The sequence below is a fragment of the Chinchilla lanigera genome, unplaced genomic scaffold, assembly GCF_000276665.1.
Source record: "Chinchilla lanigera isolate Chin_1 unplaced genomic scaffold, ChiLan1.0 scaffold00083, whole genome shotgun sequence".
NCBI classification, from domain to species: domain Eukaryota; kingdom Metazoa; phylum Chordata; class Mammalia; order Rodentia; family Chinchillidae; genus Chinchilla; species Chinchilla lanigera.
In genome coordinates this window covers 5,467,674-5,474,064 of record NW_004955484.1, presented here as the reverse complement: position 1 = coordinate 5,474,064, position 6,391 = coordinate 5,467,674, and the positions used below count along the sequence as shown (strand labels likewise).

The window sequence follows — 6,391 nt, the reverse complement described above, 5'->3', positions numbered from 1 at the left end:
AATTTAAAAATGGGCAGAAAGTATTCGAGAAAAACAATGTGAACTGCTTTAGCTTTCTGGGGATTTTTAAGGATAGCTTTTCTGCTGAAGCCAATCGCTCACACTTCCTTCTGTTCAAAGAATCATTGTTTTATATATATTATTTTTTCAGGTTTTTTTTTTTTTTTGTTCCAGAAAAGATTTTTTTTTGTTGTTTTAATTTAAAAATGGGCAGAAAGTATTCGAGAAAAACAATGTGAACTGCTTTAGCTTTCTGGGGATTTTTAAGGATAGCTTTTCTGCTGAAGCCAATTTCAAGGGGAAAAGTTAAAACACTCCCACTTTCAGAAAAAAAAAAAAAACCCACATACACAAAGAGTGTTGAGGACTTGTAGCTTAAAAAATAAGTTTTAAAAACTGACTTTCTGTATTTATGATAGATATGACCATTTTTGGTGTTGAGTAGATTGTTGCATTGGAAATGAACTGAAGCAGTATGGTAGATTTAAAAGGAAAAAAAAAAAAACTTTTTGTGTACATTTAGCTTTTTGTATGGTCCAGCTGACAGCTCCTCATTTGATGTTGTCTTGTTCATTCCTAGCAGATAGATTGCAATCTGTTGATTTGCCTAAGCTTTTCTCCCCTTTGTCCCTTCATTCCACTTTCTCTTTCCTCTTCCCAACTCCCATCCTATAATCTCCCACTTAAGGTAGCTGCCTTCATTTCTTAGAGGGTGGCTGCAGAATTATTTTATAAAGCTATAGAAAATTTCAAAGGATTCTAGGGGTCATTAGGATCCTCACAGATTATTTTTGGTTGGGGAGTTGAAACTTTTTAAAGGCATATAATTCTAGTTACGTATGTCTGGTAGCCTTGTGCATTTATTTTTTATTTATCCTTCCTTTGGCTTTTCTTTGCACCTCTTTTCCTTCTTATTCGATAGATGCTTCAAATATTCTTTTCCTGACCTCAAGCATTTGTTTCAGTTTGTGTAAACTGGGCTGTGTGCTTTTCTTTCTAAAGTTTTTGGTTAGGGGTTTGGTTTTTTGTTTGTTTGTTTTTATGTTTTTTCTTTCCTCTCTCAGAAAAAGAAATTTCATGCTTTAAATAAAATCCAAAGACACACCCTTTCACTGCTGATGCAGAAAAAAGGGAAAGGGTTCTTGTTACTTGAGAATTTGTTTCTGATTTAAACAAACAAGACTTAGTTTAGTAAAAGAAAGAATAAAACAGAAAGATTCCCAGGTTGTTATGTGCTTCTTCTGCAAGCAGAGAGGCAACTGTTAATGACAATTCCAGATACCAAAAGACACATTTTTAACTTCAAAGTTTTGTCCTGTGTTAGGCAGTTTGAGCAGCGAGTGATCCGGAGCGCAGCCAACAAAGCAGATAGCAATGAACAGAAAGCAAAAAAGGAAACCGTATGTGAGGCACTTGTATTTATGTTAATATCCATATTCCTGTAACACGTGACACAGCAACACATCCTTTTTTATCTTTAAAAAAAAAAAACAGTCTGAACTTTGAATGGAAAACTTTGTGCTGCTAAAATGTAGGTTTTGGAGACAAATACTTTGCTGTTTCACTTTCATAAATAAACATCACCAGACACAATCTCCCGTATCCCCAAAGTGTGAAATCTTTCTCCCCTTCATTCTCTTCCTTATGTTTCAAAAGGGAACTTTGAAGACTGTGAGTACCGGTTCCATTGGTCACCTTTCGGCTTCTTTCCCCAGTGCTGAAGCCACTCATCGACTTTGCAAAAGACTGGAGCATTCCAAGATCTGAAAATGGAGTTTTTTCTTTTTTTCTCTTTTTCTTTTTTTTTTAGCCAGGACTATTTTTATGAATTTGTTTTTAGTTAAAGAGTAGATCCTGAACTGTTGTACATATTTCTAACTAGGCTGATGCACAGTGCAAATTCCTTTTTAATTTTTTTTAAGTAGAAATACTAAAGAATACCATCTTAACTATTCATATCAGTATCCAGTTGTAGCATAAGGTGTCAAAAACAAGTACACAAAACATTTACTGTTTTAACAAGCTATTTCCTTTTAAGAAGAATTCTTGTATTTCTCCCTGTGTTTGAGATGAACATTTTTAAATTTTAAAGTTGTACAGTTTTTTGTTTTCCATTATTTTATCTTGTTTGTAACTCTATGAAATATATATATATTTTTTGCCATTTAACTGTTGTATGTTACTCTGTGTTTGTATCATAGAAAAAAAGTTGTTTTTGTTTTCGGTTCTCTATGTGATACCAGTTAACAATTTAACACTAGCTTTACCTGTCCAATTCTGCTAGGTCTTCTCTGAAAACTGTTTTTAAAAATGATATTGCTTGGTAATAGTGCAATTTCTATCCCTTTCCCTCCCCCTCAACTTCAAGTTCCTTTGTAATTTTGCTGCCCCTCCCCTAAATTTTTTTTTTTTTTTTGAGCTACTATGGCATCCTCCCTCTGTGAGGCAGAGTGACTGTCAGTGCTTTGTGCTGCCATGCCTTGACTTGTGGGTGTGTGTGGCAACAATAAGGTGGGGGGTAGATTGGCTAAGCGTGCTTTCCACCCACCAGTATTCCTCAGAGGGGTTATGTGATTGTTTCAACCTGGAGTGGGTTGCACACTTAATACTTTCCTCTACAACTGCACCGCCCACATGCATGTTCATTCAAAAAAGAAAAAGCGGTTCTCAGCACTAACCCAGAAGTAGCAAAGTAGTCAGTGATGGTGAAAACTAGAAGTCAGACATGATCCAGTCACATGTTTTTGGACTGACATCCACAGTGGCTATGCCTGTATCATTTACAAAGCATGAATTCACTACAACACTCAACTGTTTAGATTGACCTCATTTGGTGAATTTACTCCTGTCTGCTGTATAGTAGGTAGCCAAGTAGGATATCTCAAGTTACTTTTTAAATTAGTTCTTAACCTCTATTGGCACTTCATTTTTTTGGTGATTGTTTTTGTTTTGTTTTCATTTTGTTTTTCTCAAATAACCCTAGTGTGGGTTGGTGCTAGACACTAATTCAGTCATAGCACCAGACTGACCCACAGAATTGGGGTATAACTTCATCTGTCCTTGCAAAAAAAAAAAAAAAAAAAAGTAAAACACATATACACACAGAGAAAAAGTTTAATACATCTAGGAAGTTTTTTTTAAATTAAAAGCTATTTAAAGAGATGAATGTGGCCAAAGTTTTACACAATTGAAAATAAAGTAAAACAGACGGCATGTGTTTAAACCTGAGTTTATCAGGCATGGCAGGAAGTTGCAGGAGAGTGAGGCAATGACCCAAGCCAGTGCACTTGATGTTCATGGACATATATTTTTTTTAAATAATAAATTAAATTAAAACATTTTAAATAGAAGCATAAATTGAGTTGGTTGTTTGTTGGCGCTGAGATACTGCCCACTGTGAAACAAAGCTTTGACTAGTTTTTTGTTTGTTTACTTTCTTCAGGGGGGAGGGGAGGGACAAGTTTGGGTAGGAAAGAAAGCATAAATGAACGTGACCCTGAGGTGAAGAGGTATATGAACAGCCTTTGCAATGTATAAAAAACAAAAAAACACAAAAAACAAAAAAAAACAAAAAAAAATAGAGCAAGTGAAACCAAAAATGATGTTCTTGGTGTTTTTCTATAATGTAGTCTTGTTAGCTTTTTTGTTACTGTAACAATGCTGATCTCGAACTGTACCAAAATACATGGAGACTAACAAACAGAACCACATGGAACTTTCAAACTGAAAAAAGAAATTTGTCACAAAAACTTTGTTGTCATAGTTAAGTTGATTGTAGATGGTAATTGAATATACTCCTTTGAAATATTTCATCAAGTATGTTTCCTGCTCATTGTGATACATTAAAAAAATATGAGCAAAAGTTCTTGTCTCTGTTACCAGATTTTGTGTGCATGAGAGAAAGGTGAATGGCTGGTGAAGTGTAAATTTGAACAATATCTCAAGCTTGTGTATACAGGGAGTACTTAGCCCAAGGTATACAGAGATGCATATAAGCGGTTTGTTTTTTAAGTACCAGTGTATCTCTTATCTCTTGGCCCTCATGAGACTGTCAGAAGTCTGGGTCATGACTGCCAAGTATATGCCTGACCTCTTGGAGAATTACGGACCCTGTAGAACCCCAGTAGCTACTAGGTTTTTAATTTAAATGTTTATATGAAAAATTTTACACACTTGCCCCACCTACAAGCAAAAAAAGTTTCCTCATAGCCAGGAGAGAGGGATGTTCAACTTTCCTGAACTGGGAGTTGGATCTAGTGTCTATAGCAAAATACCAACAGTAAGTTGAATTAAGCAAATGACTGACCACATTTATCTGTCCTAGCAAATGGGTTTTGTAAACCTCTGTTAGAGCAGAATCTGAGATAGACATGGTCTCTACAGCTGCAGTAGCATTAGTAATTTCTGCAAGCAAGGGACTCTAGTCCTCGTACACCTACCCTTCTTAGAGTGGAAAAAAAATGCCTGAAATTCATTCATAACAAGTACATCCAACATCAGGCCCAGAGGCCTTTCATTCATCTCTAATTTATAGTCATAACTAATTAATAATTTATAAAACTAGAGGCTAGGTGTGGACGGCATTGCTGGGTGGCTGTGTCCTTGCAAGGTCTGCAGCATCTGTCCTTGGTCAACAGGATCTTTTCCTTGCCAGGAGTTAAGCTATCAAATCCTATTCTGGTGGCTCAGATGGTCATTGTCAACGAAGTCTTTTTTTCATAGTTCCTGTAGTCATTCATGAAGCAGCAGTGACCCTATTAACTCAAAATCTCATACAGTTCTATAATTGGCAGAGGTATTAGTCGTACTCAAGAAAGCTGGATCTCTGGCTAGTGCTTGAACCGCTGGACCTTTCTTTGGGGTGTTCCCAAAGAAGCAGATGGCTTCTGTCTCAGCATGTTTTCTTGACACATAGTTATGTCACTGATCTTTCTTCCCACCCCATGAAAAGGTACAGGATGATAAGACTTGTTCAGAACCAAAGCCACATCTGCCTTTCGAAGCTGTAATTATTTTAGGATCTGGCAGGATCACATTGAGACATTTTAAATGGAACCAGTTTTGCAAAGAGGTTTTGCTGCTTCAGCTCTTTGGGAGAAGGTGAATACAATTCAAATTCTTCCACAGATAAATTTTCGACAAAAAAAAAAATAACAAAATGTTAGTGATGGCTGAGCCTTTGTATCAGCAAATCTCTAAGCACCTAAATTACATTGGGAGAGAGTTGGTGAGAAACCTAAAGCGCTTTCTATTACTGAAAAGGCTTTTTTTTTTTTTAAGAGAAAATTCTTCCAATCTGGCTTCAATATCAGGCTTACGTGGCTATTAATCTTGGAATTAAGTGTCCCCCCCTCACCATGTGAAATGGCAGCATCTTAAAGTGGCTGGTATGTGTTGGTTAGACAGCTGTTTCTAATTTTGCCTTTAAAAAAAATGTGTAGTACCTAGTACATGTTATAGACTAATAATATTCCAAACCTTACTATTAACAAGTTTAGACTTATAAGAGCACAAGCAGTAAGAGTCAAGTTGAAGGATGAGAAGTTTGCACCTGCTGCTTTGCAGCCTTAGTTACAGCGGGATGGAAGTCCTCACTCAGCCTCCACATTACTGCTGGGGTGGACCAGCCAAGACCCTGGCAAAACTTGCAAAGAAATTAGTGCTGTTAGAATCATAAAAGTAAGAACAGACCGTTTTTAAGATGTCATACCCAGTTACTTTGGGTTCTTCTCAATCTGTCTTCTTAAGTTTTTAAATTACAGGCAAAAATAAATTCCATCTTTCCCCTTTGTTTATAACTATTTCACTAAGTGTGGAAGAGATGGACGAGGAGACAGTTTAACTAGGAGTCCCATAGTAACACTGGAATGAAAACTTTCAGATGAGCTGTTTCATCCTTGGGGCTAGGAAGTGAGGGTTGAGAAGCAACTTGGAAGAGTAGTGAGAAAGGCATTGGCGACTCTTCCTCTGTCATACTCAAAGCTTTCTCACATTCATTTTTTCTTGCTTTCCTACTCAACGAAGTACTCCTCCCAAAGCTCCCTTACACATCGCCACTTTCAGTCCCTCTGTTAATGCTTTCTGTTTGTATGACTTGTAAAAATATTTTGTAAAATTACATACTTGCTTGCTTATTCCTCAAATGACATATAAGGTGAATGGCCTGGGTAGCATTTCTCCCCAGGTTTCAGGATAGTGAGATAAGGAGTGGAAGGCCAGTCCACCCACTGTGTCCTGAGAGACACTGGACAAGCGTAGGTGAGAGTAGGAGCTCTGGAGTGGGGTTCACATTCTGGCTCCACCATTATGACCCTGATTGTTACTTCCATTTCTTGTGCTATAAAATGAGGATAAAAGTACCTGCTTAGTAGGGTTGTTGTGACAACACTGA

The 6,391-nt window shown here is 36.9% G+C and overlaps 1 protein-coding gene across 2 annotated transcripts in view; it reads left to right on the top strand.

Annotated features, from left to right (window-relative positions):
* Nucleotides 1–3,862, top strand: part of Zfhx3 (zinc finger homeobox 3) — a 276,123-nt gene extending 272,261 nt beyond the window's left edge. For both annotated transcript variants that reach the window (XM_013503944.1, XM_005403533.2), the window contains one exon: nucleotides 152–3,862. The gene's annotated coding sequence lies outside the window, so the exon portion shown is untranslated. The remainder of the gene's footprint in view (nucleotides 1–151) is intronic.
* Nucleotides 3,863–6,391: the final 2,529 nt, after the last annotated feature.